Here is a 21,848-nt window from a genome sequence, read left to right as displayed (position 1 = left end):
CCCCTTGCCAATGTGTGTCTACGAATTCCTTCTTCTTTGTGAATTCTTATTCTATTCAAGGCATAAAAGCTTGCATGAAAAACAAGAAGATAATGATAATTATTCTTTTTTTTATCATATCACTGAAACTTTGTAGGACCCAATAACTTCAGAAATAGTTAACTACAGTTGTTGAGGAATGGTTCCTCCATTCCAGTTGGCCTTGCTTCATTCTTCTCTGTATCATGGAGAACAGCAAATGCCTTCCTTGTTTGCAGCAACTTGACTTAGCACAGGAATTCTTTCAAGTTCATACACTTGTCATTTTTTCTCATTTTTTTGTCAAATATTCTTCTTTTTCTCTCTCATTTTTTATAAATTTATTTCACACTTTAGCCATAGTTTTCCCTCACTTCTTCTCTCCCAGCCCTTCCTTCCCACTTCTATATATTGCCATTCCCCCCCCCCCCAAATTCATTCCTTGTCCTCTATTTCTGTTTAGGAAAGAGAAGCACCCCCCCCATGAATATCAATCAAACCTGGCATATCAAGTTTCATTAAGACTAAACACCTCCTCTGGATTTAGGCTGGGTAAGATGACACAGTTCATTTACTTAAATAAACTTTGCCTACTTATACCAATGTTATTTTCTATATTCAGTGTAGATCATATATTAAAATACCTCAACTGTTACACATAGATTACCACCATCCCTGCCCGCCCTCAAAAATACACACACACACACACACACACACACACACACACACACAAAGAACAAAACATCCAAGTAACTCACATGCACCGGAATATCCTTCAGCCATGAGACAGAAGGAAAATTTTGCACCTAGTGCCAACCAAGATGAAATAGAGAGAACATTATGTTCTGCATTAAGATATAGAAAGAAACAAAACTGCATGTTTTCACTTATATTTAGATTCTAGAAATATATGTTTTAAAGAAAATATAAAATGGAAGGGATAACATTGCCAGGTCACAGAGAGAAAAAAACATGGGGAAATTTTGATAAAGGACCACAATGTTTCAGTTACGCAAGATGAGTTTGAGAGATATAGCAAACAACAGTATGACTGTTGATCACAACATCATATTTGTTTGCATGAATTGTTAAAAGATTAAACTTAAGGGACCTAACAGCCTATTAAACACTGGCAATTATATGAGGTCATAGACATAGGAATGACTTTAATTTTAGTAAATACTTTACAAAGTGTACATTTATCTAACTATGAGTTGAGCACCTTTAATATGTATAATTTTTTATTATGAAATATAAAATATTTCCCAACTATTTTATGGAAAAAAAACTAATCATTGTAGGTTTTTTTTTTAAGATTTTTATTTACTTTAAGTGGTGTGTTGGAGGAGGCTGGTTGTTCATTCCTGGTGCTCAGAACAAAAATAACCATACAGAAATTATATTATTTGTAGTATTTTGACCAATAGCTTAAGCATATCTCTGGCTAACTCTTATATCTTAAATTAACCTATTTCTATTAATCTGTGTATCACCACATGGCTGTGGCTTACCAGGTAAACTTCCGTCCTGGTGTTTGTCTCAGGCAGGGCTCTATGGCGTCTCACTGACCCACCTACTTTCTCCCAGCATTCAGTTTAGTTTTCCCCACCTAGCTCCATTCTGCCCTATCACAGGCCAAATAAATTTCTTTAATTCACAGTTCAAGTATGTAGTTTTTGACTTTCCAGGAGACAGCTGTTAATTATTATCTTCCTAAATATTTTATTTGTGAAACTTCGATCTTTCACAAAATACAGAAAGTTATTTTATTTGAAAGTCCTATTCTTATCCATTCTTAAAGATGTTACATAAATTATACATTCTAAGATATTTAGTTCACTGATCTAAAGATTAAAGTTTAGCCACATGTAGAGCTACTTAGTGGTATAATTATTCTTCTGCTCCCTGTCTTTGATATGGTCTTCAATGTCCAACCAAACCCATCCTCTCAATTGTCTATGATTTTCTGCTTGAAGAAAGAATGTTACAGAAAAGAAACTCAAGGGAGGAGGTGGAAATTTGTTTTTTTTTCTTTCTTTTCTTTATTCTCCTTTTATCAATAAAAAAAAGAGAAAAAAAAAAGAAACTCAAGAAATTTCAAAGGGAAAGTTAAAAACTATTTTGAAGAAACAGAAAGTTCTCCAAAGGTTACTTAATATGGGGATTGAGGAAATTTTGCTGGGTTTGTAAGAATAATTTTTAATAATTTATTGATAACTTTTTGTGACACACTTAGAGCAGAAGCTGCACCTTAGAGATTCTTCAAAAAATCATATTCTTGATTTATAGAAAAATACTACAGGCTACACATTGCTAATTTAAGCATTGGTACAGAGCTTTTTCTAAATGAAGAATATATCAGGGTTGCTGATTATCCAGATATGATGAATAGCTAATCCTTATGGGGATGATTAATGATTTATATTTGTATTTGTAGGAAAGTATGTGTAACATCTTGTCTACTGTTAGGGTTTTGAATGATTATTTATGCAAGAACAATAGTTTTGTGCTCACAGAAACCCTAAAACCTACTATACGGATATTTTGATACCTTAAAAATTGGCTTCTGATGAAGCTGGAAAGGGATGGGGATGTGGAGGTAGAACTGGAGGTGGGTGGGTGAGTAGTAAGATAATTAGAATCAGAATAAATTTCATGCGTGGATCTAAACCTTAACAATTGGTAAAATATATCACATTTTAAAAAGAGGAAATCTCTAAGGTCAGAACCGCTGAGCAAGTATTTAAACCACCCATATCACCCTCAGCATATTAAATATGCTAAGGAGGTCTACAAACTGGGAATAAAAGTTGAATTTCAATTAGTATATTTCATTTCTTTAAATTTTAATTTAAAAAATACTTTAGTTTTTCTAGATTAAATACATATCAAGCATTAAAAATATTCTAAATTTATTTTTACTTTCACTGATTTCTGTGAAGACTACTTCCTAACTAGTTAAGAATGAGTATTTATTGTCCAATGTATTATACTTTGAGAGTGGAAAACACATTAGCATGCGTTAAGTGTTCAAAAGGTAATTAAATACAGTAACATGGTAATTATCAGCTCTAATTATGATACGTAATTAAGTATAAATGCATATAATTACATAGTTACATGAGATTTCCATGTGATAGTAAAAATGTTATGTTATTACGGCAAGTGAAAATGGAGAATTCAATAGTAATGTGAATAAATACAGCATATATGTTAGCTGCATTCTCAGAACACTTATAAAATCTCTTCTCTCCTTATTTAGATTTAAATTAGTTAGGAGTTGAGATGTGAATTTGCTGCTCACAACAAGTACAGCAATTTCTCCTATTTCATTTTTAGGATTTGTATGTAAGTGAACGAAAGAGGCCAAAGGAGAAAGTCGAAACTGGACCAAGTAAGTTGGAATGCTGGTGACTATCTGACTTACTTAGAATAATTTACTTTGTTATAAAAAAAAATTCCATAATCTCATTTCTTAAAAAAGGATATATTATGAAACTGATTTTAGAAAAACTTACATATGGGAACCATTCATATATTTCACTGAAAATTATATTCAGTGTATACTTATAATTATTCATTTTAATGGAATAAGTTAGTTTATTTAGATAAAAAGTTTTGTCTAGAAAAATGTCCTGTTTGCTCTTTTACCTTTTATGTGTCATGTTGAGGAATATTTAACTATGCAATGATGTGTTACATTTGTTTATGCTGTGAAATATTACTTTAAGTGTGTAAAGGTTTGCTACATCTGCTTATGCTGCATCTGTTTAATGATGTAAGGATGTGCACTTAATTCTGTGAAGATGCATTTCTTTTGTTCCACCTTGCCTATCTAAGGCAACTGATTGCCCTAATAAAGAGCTCAGTTGACAATAGCTAGGCAAAGAAAGCATAGCAGAGCTGAAAGACAAAGAATAAGTAGGAAGAGAAACCTAGTCTAGAGAAGAATGAGAAGAAGAGAGGAGAGAAAAGTAGAGAGATGCCCAGGGCCAGGCAGGTAACTGCCGGACAGACAGATACGAGAAGTGGAAGTAAAATATACAGAAGGTAAAAAAATCCCTGAGGCAAAAAGTAGAAAAAGAGAGGCATATAAAGATAAAGGTTAATTTAAATGAAAAAAAGATAGTCAAATACAAGTCTAAGCTAGGCCAGGCATTCCAACCTAGTAAGTGTCCAGGTCATGATTTGGGAGCTAATTGGTGGTCCAAAAAAAAAAAAAAAATCCTGGTACAGTGTCATGACTTTTGAGATTTATACATAATCCAATATTGGTAAAGCTTTCTCAAGCATTAATTAAGGTAAATAACATGTTGTAATAAAAGCATAATTCAATGGATATGTTTGTATATACATATTCATAAAAGTGTGCATTGCATAAGCAAATATTTATCAATCAAGAATGATCACAACTATATCAAAATAACTCCTGAATCATGTTCATATACTTGTTTTCCTGAAAGTGAAAATGCAAAGTTATTTTTTTAAGGAATAAGTGAAGCCTAACACATTATGCCTTTACATTAAGCTGTTCTGAATGGCAATGCCTTAATGCTTTCAAGAGAATACACATTGCATTTCCTGGAAGCTATAACATATATCTCTGCCTTTATTGTTGGGATGCTAACCCGACATCAACAAACCTTTACTAGGAAGAAATATAAATATTAGGTTATAGACACTGATATTATTTGAATACTAAAAATTATATGAAGTAGTTAAAGTTTTGTTCTCTTAGAAACCCAAATATAATAAAAATCCACAGAAAACTGAATATTTGTACCTTATCTGATTATCTTGGCATTAAACTTTCTTTATTGTACCATTTCCTTGTTTTATGGTTCTAATATTCATCTTTACTTTGAGGTTACAAAGACCCTTTATCTCAATATGGTCATGTGAATGATAAAGGCATGGGAGAAATTGCCTGTGTCAGTATGCAACGAGTACAATTGCACATAGAGTTATAGGATGGTCCCGGGATCTGTGCTCTGAAGAACATAGATGCAGTGACTGTTCATGTCATGAATTGTTTAACAGAAAATATTCTGAACCTTGGAGAAGGGTAAGTCAGGATGGAGTAAAAATTACAAAACAGTGAAATATTTTATTACTAGAAATAATAAGTGAGGAAATAAAATTTAGAATACACATAAATACACACACACATACAACAACCCACATTTAAAAATAGAACCTGTAAATATTAGTTGTGTTTTATCTTTTTATTTAAAATAACTTTGAAATATTATTTCCTTTTTGTATTTTTGTGGTATTTGTTTTTATTTTTCCATTCAAAATTTACACTTTCTCCCCTCCTCCTATTCCCCTCCTGCTCCCCACTCACCCTCCTCACTCACCCTCCCTGTTATAGAGAGCTCAGGGAACCCTGCCCTATGGGAAGTCCAAGCCCCTCCCCCATCCTGGCCTAGGAAGCTGTGCATCCAAATAGACTAGGGTCCCAAAAAAGCCAGTACCTGCAGTAGAAACAAGTCCCAGTGCCTTTAACAATGGCTTCTCAGTCAGCCCCCATTGTCAGCCACATTCAGAGAGTTCGGTTTGATCACATGCTCATTCAGTTCAGGTCCAGCTGGATTTGGTGAGCTCCCATTAGAACAGGCACACTGCCTCAGGGGGTGGACCAAACCCTGGCGGTCCTGACTTCCTTGATTGTCACTGACCTCTCAAGGTCCAGTTGAAGGCAGAAGGAGAGAGGAGACATGAAAGGAACTCAGGTCCTTTTTGTATTTTGACCCCAATAACTTACTGAATATATTCCTTCACTGCTTGGTTCATTTTATATTGGCGATCTTCTGATCACTTGAAAATGATTCACAAAAGCCTGCTAAACTTAGCATCTTAAACACCTAAGAAATATTAGCTAGTCTCACCTCAGAAAGAATTGAGAGACAAGCTCTCCTGAGTAAGTTGGGAGCATGGGGACCTTGGAGGAGGGTTGAAGTGGGGAGGGGAGAGGCAGGGAGGGGAGCAGAGAGAAATGTAGAGCTCAATAAAAATCAATAAAAAGCACGGACATTAAGGGCAACATTGAATAAATGGGACCTCCTGAGACTGAGAAGCTTCTGTAAAGCAAAGGACACTGTCACTAAGACAAAAAGGCAACCTACTGACTGGGAGAAGATCTTCACCAACCCCGCAACAGACAAAGGTCTGATCTCCAAAATATATAAAGAACTCAAGTAACTAGACCATAAAGGGCTAATCAACCCAATTATAAAATGGGGCACTGAGCTGAACAGAGAATTCTCAACAGAAGAACATCAAATGGCCAAAAGACACTTAAGGTCATGCTCAACTTCCTTAGTGATCAGTGAAATGCAAATCAAGACAACTTTAAGATACCATCTTACACCTGTCAGAATGGCTAAAATCAAAAACACCAATGATAGCCTTTGCTGGAGAGGTTGTGGAGAAAGGGGTACACTCATCCATTGCTGGTGGGAATGCAAACTTGTGCAACCACTCTGGAAAGCAGTATGGCGGTTTCTCAGGAAATTCGGGATCAACCTACCCCTGGACCCAGCAATACCACTCTTGGGAATATACCCAAGAGAGGCCCTATCATAAAACAAAAGTATATGCTCAACTATGTTCATAGCAGCATTGTTTGTAATAGCCAGAACCTGGAAACAACCTAGATGCCCTTCAATGGAAGAATGGATGAAGAAAGTATGGAATATATACATATTCGAGTATTACTCAGCAGTAAAAAACAAGGACTTCTTAAATTTTGCATACAAATGGATGGAAATAGAAAACACTATCCTGAGTGAGGTAAGCCAGACCCAAAAAGAGGAACATGGGATGTACTCACTCATATTTGGTTTCTAGCCATAAATAAATGACATTGAGTTTATAATTCGCGATCCTAGAGAAGCTAAATAAGAAGGTGAATTCAAAGACAAACACATAGGCATCCTCCTGAATATTAACCTTCATCAGGCGATGAAAGGAGACAGAGACAGAGGAGCACGGGACAGAAATCTCAAGGTCCAAATCAAGAGCAGAAGGAGAGAGAGCACGAGCAAGGAACTCAGGACCGCGAGGGGTGCACCCACACACTGAGACAATGGGGATGTTCTATCGGGAATTCACCAAGGCCAGCTGGCCTGGGTCTGAAAAAGCCTGGGATAAAACCGGACTCGCTGAACATAGCTGACAATGAGGACTACTGAGAACTCAAAAACAATGGCAATGGGTTTTTGATCCTACTGCACGTACTGGCTTTGGGAGAGCCTAGGCAGTTTGGATGCTCACCTTACTAGACCTGGATGGAGGTGGGTGGTCCTTGGGCTTCCCACAGGTCAGGAAACCCTGATTGCTTTTCGAGCTGATGAGGGAGAGGGACTTGATTGGGGGAGGGGGAGGGAAATGGGAGGTGGTGGCGGGGAGGAGGCAGAAATCCTTAATAAATAAATAAATTAAAAACAAAAAGAATTGAGTATCTGAAATTTGAAACTATAATACTCTTTTGTTGTGGAATATTTTTTAACCAGGCAAAGGTGTGTTACTTTGTTTATGCTACATTTTTAATTATGTAAATGTGCGCTGCATTTGTTTCATGTAGATGGAAGTTTCTAGCCCTCCTTGTTCTTTGTCCCACAGCCATTCAGTTCCAAATAAACATACAGAAGTTTATATTAATTATAAATTGTTTGGCCTGTTATTCAGGCTTATTACTAACTACCTCCTACAACTTAAATTAAGCCATTATTCTTATTTATGTTTAGCCATGTGGCTTGGTATCTTTTCTCAGTAATGAATGCTCATATTGTTTCGTCTGCTTCTAGGTGATTATTGGATCTCTCTTTTTTCCTTTTCCAGAATTCTCTTAGTCTGGTCACCCTGCCTATACTTCCTGCTGCCTGGCTAATGGCCAATCATTATTATGTTAAATCAACATGAGTGACAAATTTTTACAGTGTACAAGAGAATCATCCCACAACAGTTTCACTTTGCTTGTCCAATGCACCTGTTTACTCTAATAAAGAGCTGAATGGACAACAATTTGGCAGAGAAAGGATAGGCAGGGCTAGCAAGCAGAGAGGATAAATAAGAAAAATCTAGGCTGGAAAAGAAGAATGTGAAGGATGAGAGAAGAAGGGAGATGGATGCCTGGGGTAAGAATCCAGGTAGCCACTACAAGCCAGACATAGAGAAGCAGTGAAAGTAAGAAATAAAGATAAGGAAGGTAATAAGCCTCAAGGCAAAAGATAGATGCAGAGAAACAGGTTAGTTTGAGTTGAAAGAGCTCGCCTTTATGATCTGGGAGCTGGTTGGTGACCTAAAAAAAAAAAAAAAAAAAAAAAACTGGTACACTCTATAATTAAATTTTCTTCTTCAAAACTTAAAAGTATATACCACACCCAAATTACTGTTGATTGTGTCTTGGTCAAACAACATCCAGTAAGTAAGTTTTATTAGTTGTCATAGTCACCAAAGCTTCCTAAGCATGAAGGCTGCAATTCTCGGTTTGTTTGGTGTGCTACAATAAGTGTTAATTGAAGTATCAAAATGAGAATCTAACCTCTGATAGTTCTAGAGCACAGGGAGTCCCAGATAAACAGTGTTGTCGGGTTAGGAACCATCCGTCCTTCATGAAAGGCTGCATGTTGTCAGGTCCTCACACAGAGAAGGTGCAGAGGAGTCGAAGAAACAAAAGACATCTTTGTAATGTATTTATTAATTTATGAAATTTGTGATGAGGGCAAAAATTCATAAGGGTTGGCCCCTTATAACATCATTACCACCTAAGAAGGCAAACTCTTGGTGCTATTTCCATGGAAATTACATTTAGCAAATGCATTTTAGAGAGCAAGCAGCACTCAGGACAAAGTTACTTCTTAAAATTCTGCAGCTAAAGTTATCAGCATTTTATTATTCAGACAGATTCAAATATGTGCAAGTTTTTAAAACTGTTTGCTAACATTTATACACTGGTAATAGGAGTAATCATAAGAGGTTAGAAGCATGAAAATTATTTAAGATATAGTTGTGGTGGTTGAATAAAAGCAGGGAACACGCCGGGCAGTGGTGGCGCACGCCTTTAATCCCAGCACTCGGGAGGCAGAGGCAGGTGGATCTCTGTGAGTTCGAGACCAGCCTGGTCTACAAGAGCTAGTTCCAGGACAGGCTCCAAAACCACAGAGAAACCCTGTCTCGAACCCCCCCCCCCTCAAAAAGCAGGGAACACATAGTATATTTAATATGATTTGCAAATCATTTGCCCTCTTCATCTTCAGATAGGAATTAGTGAAATATACTGAGCATATGATCATAAATGTTAGTGACAAATCTGCTTATCTAACTTAAAAATTATAATGTTAGCTAATGTAAAATCCATCATTCAAACAACTACAGTAACTAATAACACACACAACAAATAATAAATACGTACTACTGCCTTTAATAGTTTGTATATTGCTATATCATATGTCTTACACATATGAATAGTACATGATATCTGAACATGGCCATCATACTACACTATTATCACCACCATTTATCTCCACACTTACAGATGAAGAATTTGAAAGAAAAGAAAAGTAATTTTATGCAGCCTTAGAGTTGCAATTTGAATTTGCCTGTTCATCAACAAAAAGCTGGAACAACCTAAACAAATAAATATCATTTGTTATTATGTGCCAAATCTTTGGACATTTGAGATATTTTCTGCAGCTTTAGCTATATTTATAACTATTTGATATAAAGCCTTGACCTTTATTTACAATTGTGCCAGTTTCTAGTTCTCTTGTTTTCATTTAAGATAAACAGCTCAGGTTGAACAAGTTTTCTTTCTTTTTCTACAGACTTATTGTTTTTCTCTTTGTGCAATTAATCATTCAGCAATGAGGCACAAACACACGTGTGTACTGTCCTCTGTCAACTAATTTATCTTTAGCCCATATTTCCCAATTTGTTCAGTCTTCTGTGATAAAGATGCATTGAAATCACAGTAATTTAACATTCATCTTCATAAGACAACTGTTGGCATTGGTCACAAGAGGCCAAGTCTCAGAGCTTTTCATGGAAAATGAATTATATTACTTTTAATAAATGCTTATTGCTTGTTTTGTAGATATTCTTGATAAATATTTCTAGCATAAATCTTTTGTGGAGGTTTTCATTTTTCTCCTCAGGAACCAGGCTTATGTAAGTATTTTATACTTTCAAATGGGTTTTACTAAGTAGAAAACATTCTCACCATTACAAATGCCTCCGTCCTCAAAAAGAGGAAAATATTGAGCCATATACAACTTAGATACTAGTAGTTCTCTACTGCTCTAATCCTCTTTCAGGTATGTTATTAGTACTTTGTGGGAGCCATGATGAAATAGGTAAGTAAATAAAAAATATTTTATTGTACAGAATGAATTAGTATGCAAAAACCAAACAAAATCTAGAGATAAAACTCACTGAAGATTCATCAAAAGAGACTGCAAGTACAAATGGGTACAGACCTATTCTCTCAAATCATCTCTTTTGTTGGAAAATAGAGGTTGTCATTCCTGCATTGGAATATTTCCCAAGGGCATTTGCTGAGCTGGTTATGGCATATATAATTAGGCTATTAAAGACTATTTCATATTTGTTCATGACCTTTTTTATAGAACTTGGAAGAAATGGTAAGCCTTTTTTATTCTCAGCAATGCTGTTCTCCAGAATCCCATAGAACCTTTACCAGTGCACTCTGGAGATATAATTTTATAATTACAGCATGATACAAACACAGCCTGTATTTCAGTGTCTAAAACTGAGCACAATTGCTCAGATTGTTCAGATTTCTGTGGCATAAGTACCATATACTAGATGGTTTAAAGACCAACCATGCATTTCTCAAACCTTAACAGAGGTTGAAAGGTCCACAATCAAGGGTGGCCGGCACTTGCAGTGTCTAGGAGAGCCCCATTTCCTGATTTTGGAAAGATTATCTTTCTCCAATGTCCTGACATAGTGCACATCAATTTCTCTCTGAGACATCTTTTAGAAGGCACAAATCGTCCTTATAAGTATTCCTTGTTCCTTACCAAATTGCTACCCAAAGACTCCACCTCCAGATATTACCATATTTCTACTTGATAAGTGCTTGGAAGGATAAGCAAAAACACCCAGTCCATTAACACAAAATAGCAACTTTACTTTGGAAGAGGAGGTTCTGCCACTGAGGTTAGCTGTTTTATGTCTGCAAGAATAGAGATACCAACAACTAATTTAAGTGACAGTGTGGCCTATGGCATCAGTTGCTATCAGTTTTATGTAGTCTTTTCAGATATGTGACAAAACATATTTTGGTCTGGTTTTAGTGGTTTTGGTCTAGAGTCCTTGGCTGTTTTGGGTCCTGCTTTTTTGTGGAAACCATATTAACAGCAGAAATATTGGAAGAAGCTAGTGAACTCATGAAAATAAGGAAGAGAGTATAAAATACATATATATATATGTATGTTCACGTGTTTGTATACATGTATATACACACATATACAAATACACATATGAATGGAAGTATAACGAGCAGAGATAATTCTCAAGGACAGATTACCTACTAAAGTCACACTCTAAAAGATGTGGAGACATACACAACATGTGTATGGTATTTATTGTTTAGATCATAACAACTGAGAAATGGAACTAGTTGGAAGAAAGCAGTGTAAGGACGAGAGCTGAAGTAGTCCGGAATGTAGCTCCAGTAGAGAGTAACGTAACTCCACTATATGTAAACACTGATCAATTTGTGATCAATTTAATGAAAGTCAGATATGAGGGGCCAGGCAACTAATTCCACTTTCTGCTTCTCTGCCCATTCAAGATATTTTGTCCTACAATGGAAACTCGACACACATGCACACAACAAACATATTTGGATGGAATGATACTGTCTTTAGCTGTATGTAAACCATCAGTACAGTGAGTTCACATATGCCTTGTTTAATCTCTCTTTTCTTTAGTCTCTCTCTTAAATAGAAACACACTGAACCAAAAAACAAACAGTCATAGTGATACATTAATATTCCTCTAAAACTCAATTTAATGGTAAAATAAGATGTGGATCTCCTCTGAATATATATTACAGATCCAGAATTTGAACCTGACGTGTGACAATGTAGTGATTATTGTACCCTATTGTTTTTATTATAAAAATGATGTTTTTAAAACTAAATTTACATGTGTTAAAAATCAAATGTTTCTGCTATGAAAACAAAGGATCTAATGCAGATTTCATGGTTTTTATTCATGGTCCATGATTTTTGAAAAAAAAAAACGATGTATCTTCTATCACTTTTTTTGATTATGTGAGGGTTTTTCCCCTTAGAGAATGTCCCTTCATGATTTCAAGACAAATGTATAACTCAACTGCACAAAAAATGCATATGACAAAGTTTGAGAACAAGAATTAATTTTTCCTACTTAAATTTAAAAAAAGAAGTCATTTAAGTTAGACTTTTTACTAGACTGCCCAGAGTTGTCTCTCATACAATACCTCTCACGGGAAATGGGTGACTTCATTATATTTGAATAAGCCAAGTTGGAAGGGACTTGTATTCACTTGAGATTTTACAGGAAACCACTGATAGATTCCTAAAATTGGACGTCCTTTGTCACTGAAAAATGAAAAGATAATAGAGGAGCAGAGAGTCGAAGTCTTTGTAACTTTTCAAAGTGGCAGTCAGCCTAGGGCTGATCACTCAAGGATCTTCTAGTTGCTTAAGCATCATGCCCTCCATCTGCCAATCAATGCCAAACTGGTAATATGACACAAGAATTTATAAGTTTCTTAGTAAAATATTATTATCTTAATTGAGAGTCTCCAACAACTCCATAACAAGGCTTTATAAGAACAAAGTAGCCTTGCATCATTACCAGATTGGAAATGTTTGAATACATTGACTATTACTATCTCCAACTAATGAAAACTTTGAACTATTATAAAAATAGGAGTTTTCAGTTTTAATAACTAGTAAAATGGATATTAATTTAGATTTCCTCTGGAGTAATGTAGTTTTAAAATACATGAACCATTTCAGCATGCATATTTATGACCAATTTAAATATAATTCAATTTTCTATGTAGCCTACAGTGATAATTTATATTTCAGTGAATTTTATCAAGTCATTTTAAATATGTAAATTCTGCCTTAGTTAAAATTTTACCAAGAAGTTATTGAATGTGAACTTATTATCTTTGTTATAACATAATTATGCACAGTGAGGACTGCCAAAAATAAATCTACCACAGCAGCAGCATTCCAATGTTTTCATTTAATTCTTGTTGCTTTCATCTTACTCTGATGAAACATTGGTTTGTCAATAAAGTGGGTTCATTAAAAGTTAAATTTTGTTACCTGTAGCTTTTCCTAAGGATTCAGTTTTGAACATTGAAGGACTTTTTATTTAGAAATAATTTTTCTGAACTTCTATCATCATTAATTTTTTTTGCTTAAAGTGGCCTTTTGTGTGTCTGTGTTTGTAAATATGTGTAATAGAATAGGAACTATACTGTTATAAAACAATGATACAACATATACTAATAATATTAACAGAGATTTTACATAACATAAAGTGCTAATTGATAGTTCATACTGGTCTAGTCTCTGTAATGAATGAATAAGAAATCTTATGAGGAGCAAGTCTTAGTTCATATACCCCAAACTATAAAAGCCATGACTTTGAAATATAACATTTAAGTGACAGAGGATAACTTTTGTCAAGTATAGGATGCTATCTCCAGAAATTTCATCATATAAAAATATTAAATAGTCGAATAATATGGTATTCTAGGTTTTATTAATACTCCTATGTTCTATATATTTACTTGTATATGCCATATTTATAACTTCTATTAATTCTCAAAAATATATCCTTAAATTAATAAGGCACTCCAAGGTATCCAAAGACAAATGATTGAAAATAAATAAGTAGGAAACTTTGTGTGAAGATGTTGTACAATGTCAGCTTTCATATTGGAAATATTTTTCAAGACCGTCAATTGGACCTTAGTTGAAATAGCTTCACAGGATTTAGAATGTGCCAACCTGCAATGGGAAGTATAAAGACATAATCTTCGTGCACAAACGTCCAAAGTGCATGATTGAAATAAAACCATAACCAGAAATTATCTGAAAAAAATCCCATTTTGATTCAGATATTAGGGTAAATGATGAAAGTTAAACAAAATTTTTTTATTGCAAGTAATTATATACAAACCATATAAGTTTATGAAGTTTGGGCATACATTTAAGTAAGCCATCCTTTTCCAAAATGCATGGGTAGTTTATTTATAGTACCTTATAGTTACATGATTTCATGTAAATGACTTAGTATCAATTTAGCTAAAAATAGCACCTTCACTTTGATTTAATAGAATCATTTAGGAGCCTGTGGATCTCAGAATCAATCCTCTCCCAACCCATGCCCCGGTCTCATCCACAGGACTACAATAAAACACCAGCTGCTGCTTTTCTCCAGTCCCCATCTCCTGTGGATCTCACAGTCCAGCTCCTCCTTACTTCCCTCCCCTCACTTAGTTGCTTTATATTAGCCCCCAACTCCAGAAGGCACGCCCTGCTAACCCACAGACCTTGCCTGCCAGAAAACCAGAAAAGTTGACCATAGACCTTCTCTTTTCTCTCAGTTCTTCCAGGTACACTGTAGAAAAGCAATAGGCACAGAATTCACGGACCCATACTTTCATCTTCTTTGGATCCCACAGATCATTTTAAACTAACATTCTTCCTTTCACTCACTGCTATGCCCCAAACCCCAACTTCAGGAGGCATCACCTACTAACAGAAGGGCTGCTCTTCCCAGGACAACAGATAAGTTGAAGGCAGATCCACACTCTCCTATATATAATCCTTCCAGCTTCATCCCCATCTCTATGGTAGTAAACCTGTTGAATTTTTTGACCCCTTCACAAGGACCTTATATCTTAGTCTTCTTTTCTCCAACTCATTCCAATATTCCAGTCTCCAAGACCAATAGGCATTCCCTGTGAGAAGACCAGAAAAGCAAACAGCCAGCACAAGGCCATCACATTCTACAAAATTCCAAAGAAGAAAATGAAACCAATGAAAAAAACACTGACCAACAAAACAAACCCGGAAATCAGTATCCAGAACTACTATAATCACCCAAAACCAAAATGCCTAGATGTCAGCATAAAAACAATCAATAACAGCCATTGCAATGTGTCTCTGGTGGAACCCAAAGGAAATAAAGGAAGTAAAGAAAAGACAAACAAGGAAATCTGAAAATAAAATATTTAGGAATTCAAGCAGGTAAGACAGAGGCAAACTTCAAAAACAGAATACAAGTGATGGAATGGAGAATATAGGTTATTGAAAATACAATAGAATAAATGGATACATTCATCAAATGGGTATATTGGTTAACCATAAAATAATTCTTGATGCAAAACATCCAAGAACATCCAAACTGGCTAGGCTCCCACAAAGCCAGAACATGAAGTAGGATCAAAACTGGGACCTTGGACTTTCCACAGGGCAGGGAACGATGACTGCTCTTTGGACTGGAGAGGGAGGGGGAGAGGAGTGGAGGGAGGGGGAGAAGGGTGGGAGGAGGGGGAGGGAAATGGGAGGATGGGAGGAGGTGGAAACTTTTTTTTTCCTTTTCTCAATAAAAAAAAAAAAAGAAAAAAAACATCCAAGAAATCTGGGACACTATAAAAAGACCAAACTTAAGGACAATTGGAATGAAGGAAGGAAAAGAATTCTTGTTCAAAGGCAGAGAAAATATGTTCAACAAAATCACAGAAGAAAACTCTTCACTGTGTTTATATTTCTGAGCCTTAATTACCTCATTCAGGATAGTTTTTTCTAGTTCTATCCCATTTGCCTGAAAATTTCATGATGTTAGTGCTTTTATACAGCTAATATTTTATTGTGCAAATGTACCACATTTTCTTTATCCATTCTGTTAAGGGCCATCTATGTTGTTTCTGACTATTACAAATAATTCTATTATAAACATCATTGAGCCAGTGTTCTTTTTGTATGATTGAGCATGGTTTAGGTATACACATAATAGTGGTATCACTGGGTCTTACGGTAAATTGATTCCCAATTTTCTGAGAAACCACCATACTGATTTTCAAAGTGAATGTACAAGTTTGCGCTCCCACCAACAGTGGAGGAGTGTTCTCCTTACTCCATATCCTCTCCAACATAAGCTGTCCTCAGTAATTTTTAGCTTCACCATTATGATAGGTGTAAGATGGTATTTCAGAGTTATTTTGATTTGCATTTCTTTTCAAAGAAGCTAGGTACCAGGAGGACCCTAAGAGAGTCACATGGATTGCCTGGGAATGGGAATTAGATGAGGTCTCCTGGATAAACTGGTAGTGGAGTGGTGGTAAAGAAAACAGGATAGGGAATGAGAACATGAGGGAACAGAATGATTGAGATGGTTGAGGGACAGAGTGGGAGAGCAATGAAAAAGAAATCTTGATAGAGAGAGTCATTATGGGTTTAGAGAGAAACCTGGTGCTAGGGAAATTCCAAGAAATCTACAAGGATGACCCAGGCTAAGATTCGTAGCAATAATGGAGAGAATACCTGAGCTGGCCTTTCCCTATTATCATCGTGGTGACTATCCCGACACTAAATATATAAAACAATCAAATGGAATATAACAGATAAATTAATGTTTTTATAGACTATGAAACAGTATGTAAAGTGTAACCAAATGTAAAAATGCAGTAACTCAAATATGGATCTGCTAAATATATTAAAATGTTACCATTATACATATATGTTATTTAAATAAAAATATAACTTGATAAAACTATGGTAAAGTTTAGAAAATTATTTTGTAATGTTTGTATTTATGAATAATCACTACTAATTACTTATAGTGAAAGGAGCGGCGGGCTGGCTGCATTTCCATCAGGATCCCAGCTCCCCAGATAGTTTACACCCAAAATAATTACACAGAAACTGTATTCATTTAAATACTGCCTGGCCCATTAGTTTTAGCCTCTTATTGGCTAACTCTCATATCTTTACTAACCCATATCTAATAATCTGTATGCCACCACGAGGCTGTGGCTTACTGGCATGCGTCTAGCCAGCATCCTTCTCAGGAAGGGGAATCATGGAGTCTGCCTGACTCTGCTTTCTTCCTCCCAGCATTCTGTTAGGTCTACTCCACCTATCTAAGTTGCTGTCCTATCAAAGGCCAAGACAGTTTCTTTATTAACCAATGAAAATAACACATAGACAGAAGAGCCTCCCACATCAATTACTGGAGTTAAAGTTCCTCATGTTCTTAAACTTTTAGGGAATGGGAATCTAAGATATGTTAGCTAACTCCTGCCATAGAGTTCAAAGGCAGTATTAATGTAGAGGACTCCAGCAACCCATGGTACACACTGACTAAATGATTTTTAATGAAGTATATTTGGAGAAGATTTCTCTAGGAGATTAAGCTTGTTACTGTCAAAAACTAAAAAATTAGAGAATAAACATATTCCGAGGTTGCAGCTCATTTTGTAGATTACCTGCTCTGCATTTAGATGACATCAGCCTTGATCTGACACAATAAAATACCATCACCACCAACTATAAATACAATACTAACTGGTCTGGCTGCACTGACTCTCTTTTGGTGTGATGGTGCTCCACAGTTTGTGGTCTCACTCTTGAGTGTAATGATATTCCTTAGTATGCTATGCTTAGACACAGAATAAACCTTTACAAGAGAAACTTTTCACACAATATTATTATGAAAAATACAGTTTTTAAATGGCTACAATAACAAACTATTCTTCATTTATTTTTAGTTACATAGTTAAAATAAACACACATGTGAGTAAATATTCTAGAAATTAAGTGTAGTCTGTAGCTCCCTGGGTGTCTGATGTGACAGGACACTTGTATAAAAAGTGAACTTGCTTGAGAATTGAAAGGGGACCATGTGCCAGAGTTTAGGACTAAATTTAAACATACCTTAAATCGCTAAATCCCTTTGTGTGTCATTTCCATCATAAGTAGTCTTCCACCCAAGTCACGTTCTTACTACTGCTCTACTAGAAAGCTATGAAATAATCCTGACAAAAAAAATCAATTCCTTTTATGCCCCAGACCCAATGCCAAGTCACTGTTCATAAATATGTATAATAAGAGGCTGTAACATTTTTTTCTGTATTAAATACAAGGTTATGTTTTTGTAACAAGTCCATGTAAGAAAATATTGGAATTATTGCTGTTCTCAATAGAATTTTAAAATCTCAGATGGTTAGCATAGTTATTATGAGTGTTAGAATGAATAAAGAATTCAAATTTATATAGGATTGTATGAAATTAGCATAGTGTCTACGTAAACTGCAACAGATTTAGAAGTGAACAGTTCCAAATGTTTATTGATTGGTTTTTGAGGAACTTGATTTTGAGAACTGTGGACTGAACTGGGCATGAACAAGCATATAGGAGGCTGAAGTGGCCAAGTTACTTAACCCCCCCAAAAAAGTGACAGAAAAAGGGGTAAAATTCAAAAAAGGTGACTTTGCAAAGCCCGCGAAGTATATTCCCAGTCAAGATGGCACTGATGGGGAGCAAGAGGTGAGGAGATCTGACTTATTTACAAGAAGATGATTGGAGTTGGAAAGGGGATAAGATGACTTAGAGTGCCTGATGCCCGCCTGACTCCTATTAGGGGCTATAGGAGCCGCTGCTCATGCAGATGTGACTGCTGATGTGATTGGTTAATTTCCCTTCTGCTTCTTCTGGGATACATGGGTTTTTGCTTTATAAGTTGCATGTTGTAAGGAAAAAAATTGGCCCTGCTTGACTCAACTCTTCACTGCATCTGACTCTCTCTGAGACCCTAGGGGCTGGGTGTCAAGCAGAGCACTTCCCCTCCTCAGCCAGGGCCAGTTGCTGGTGGCTGGTTCAATTCTGTGGTGGTAGGGTCCACAGAGGGACCCCAAAGAGAATAATTACAATAAGATTTAAAAAAAAAACTTCATCTAATATAGAAATGGCAGTTTGATGCTATAGAGTTATGAGTATTTTAGAATTATCATGAACATTGTATGCTACAGCCTTCAGTAATGCTATCCAAACACCCAGAAGTTAATTTCTTTATTATGACCATGTTACACAGAGGAGGAAGAGTAATATGTAAGTAAGTACATTACTAGCTGGTTTTACCTATGATTGACTATAGTGGAAATGATAAAATTAGAATTTTTAGGAGATTTAAAATAAAGTGGTATGGACTGTAGCTTACCACCCCACCCATATGTTGAATTTTAACCAGGTGAGAGTCAAACTTTGATGATAATTTTAAACTGTCACCTATAAAAGAGCTAATCAAGATAAAGTAGTGACTTATGGTTCTTTCTATTCCTGTATGATTAGAATGGTTCCAAGAGCTGGAGATTAGATACATATGCACATACAACTGAGGGATGGTCATGTGACGACACAAGAAGACAATGGTCAAATGAAGACACAAAAATCCAAGGTTTCCAACAGTTTCATGTTTGGGTAGGGGCTTTGAGGAATACATGGAAGAAAGCAGCAAGTATGAAGGGCACAGTAGAAGCTGAGCAGATACCTTAAACTTCTAGTAGAAAACAGGAAACAACAACAACAATAACAAAAGTGATGCCTCAAAGCTGGTATCCAGAGTCATACTTCTACCAGCAAGGAAATGCCTCTTACATGTTCTCAAACAATGCCACCAATTGGAGGCCAATAATTCAAATTCCCAAGGCTATGGAGGGGAGCATTTCTCATTGAAAACACTGTAGTTAAAATAGCTAGAGCAAACTAATCCAATTAGTTACATGAATAATAAGAAAAAAAATTAGATTTGCTTGTCTACTTTACAGAATGGGATTTTAAATTTTTTTCACTAATTATTTTTAGATTAATAAAAATGCATAATTTTCTCTCTCATTTCTTCCCTTTAAACTCTTCAATGTATCCTTTCCCTTGTTCTTTCAAATCCCTGAATTCTGTAAGTGTGTGTGTAATGGGCTTTGAAAACTATTTAGTAAATCAAATTTATAATCTGAAGATTCTGATTCATTTAAAACCTTGATTTAGCTAAATACACTCATATACTCCAGGATCTTTACAACCAGCTATATTAAATTCCACCAAAGTTATTTTTGTTAGCATAATTATGTATTGTTCATTTTCTTGCTTTTTTTCATTTATTTTGTTTTGTTTTTTTTCAAGGTATGGTTTCCGTGTGAAGACCTGACTGTACTTGAATTTGCTCTGTAGACAGTTTGGCCTCAAACTCACAGAGATCAACCTGCTTCTACCTCTGATGTCCTGGGATTAAAGGCTTGCAAAGCATTCAAAGTCAACCTAATTTACAAAGTGAATTCCAAGACAGCCAGGGTTATGACACAGAGAAACCCTGTCTCAACAAAACAAAACAAAACAAAATAAATCAAGAACAACAAAAAGGCATAAAGTCTTCTCTCATACAACATACCCTGAAGAGCTTCCCCTGCATTCACTCCTTTTCTGCCCCCCATTTCTTTTCTCCCCCAATTAAGTTCCCCTCCATCTCCCTTCATTTCCTGTGATACAATTAGTTGGGGAACTATCCATCAGTTGGGGTTTTCTTTAGTTTCTTGCATAAATAATTCAGGCGGTAAACTTATCAGTGAGCAGATCATTACCTAAATCACTTCCAGTTCTATGAAAACATTACAGAGAGTGTATTAGGGCTACTGACTGAACCTGATGAAGCTGTCAGTATTAGCATGAATACAATCCAGGGGAACAAAGAATATTTTAAAACTCTTTTTGTACTTTAAATGATAGCTTGTAAAGGTTGTATCTCCCCTGACGTATTATATACTTGGAGCCATTAACCAGTACATTTTGAATTTTCACTCATAGCTAGACTGTGTAGCTTTTAAAAAGAGCATGAACTTAAGTACAGCATTGTCATTGTAAAGCTTAACATCTCATTTCCATATTTATTAGCTTCTTGTTTTCATGAATTTAGGTTTCAGTGGTTTAGAGAAAACAGTTTGTAATCTATGCTCTCTAGGGCAAAGTTTGCCTAACAAATTGTATTTCAAAATTAAGTTATGATTTATGATACCTGGCAGTCAAAGACGGAAGGTTCTGTAAGATGAAATAAAGAAGCAAATAGATTTAAAATTTCACAAAATACAATGCACAAAGGTTGTATACAATTCAGAAGCAAGTCTTTGTTGCCTCCACATTAGGAGGACCCCTACACTACAAAGCAGGAGAAAGTGTTTATGTGCTAAGCCAGAGAAAGGGAGGCAGGTTAAGTATAATGGACTCAGTCTATTTTAGAACTTTCCCAAAATCTAAGACAGAGTGGATTCATTGGCCAGGACAACGTGCTCAACAGACTGTCTGTGCAGGAGAACTTGTAATACATACCATGGATTATTGGTAGATAAAATGGCTGCAGAATGTCAAGCTTTATTCCTGTAAATAGTGTCTAAAAAGTCTGGATCCCAGTCAAATCTGTTTGTTTATATGTTGTCTATGACTGCTTTCAGGCAACAACAGTAGAACTCATTAATTACAAAATAGACCATATGGCCGAGAAAACATACAATATATACTATCTGGCCCTAGAAGTTTTTCTATTCTTGGCTTAATTCACATTGTACCTAAGCAGAAACTATATCAGAGTGTTAAATAGGAAATAAAATATTTTTATTATAATAAAAGTTGCAATCATTTGTTTTGAGAGTTTTGGATATCACTATTTCTTTTTTAATTAATTAATTAATTTTCCATCCCAAGCACAGTTTTCCCTCCCTCCTCTCTTCCCATCTCCTCCAT

General features: G+C 35.6%; 1 long non-coding RNA gene across 1 annotated transcript; it reads left to right on the top strand.

Annotated features, from left to right (window-relative positions):
- Positions 1 to 486: 486 nt before the first annotated feature.
- Positions 487 to 20,792, top strand: LOC142838250 (uncharacterized). Its single transcript, XR_012908525.1, has 3 exons — positions 487 to 570; positions 3,358 to 3,412; positions 20,241 to 20,792. It is a non-coding gene; the product is annotated as an uncharacterized LOC142838250 (long non-coding RNA).
- The last annotated feature ends 1,056 nt before the right edge of the window (positions 20,793 to 21,848 follow it).

The sequence above is a fragment of the Microtus pennsylvanicus genome, chromosome 1 (assembly GCF_037038515.1).
Source record: "Microtus pennsylvanicus isolate mMicPen1 chromosome 1, mMicPen1.hap1, whole genome shotgun sequence".
Classification (NCBI taxonomy): Eukaryota; Metazoa; Chordata; class Mammalia; order Rodentia; family Cricetidae; genus Microtus; species Microtus pennsylvanicus.
The sequence above is the reverse complement of the archived record's forward strand: the minus strand, read 5'-3'. Positions and strand labels throughout refer to the sequence as shown.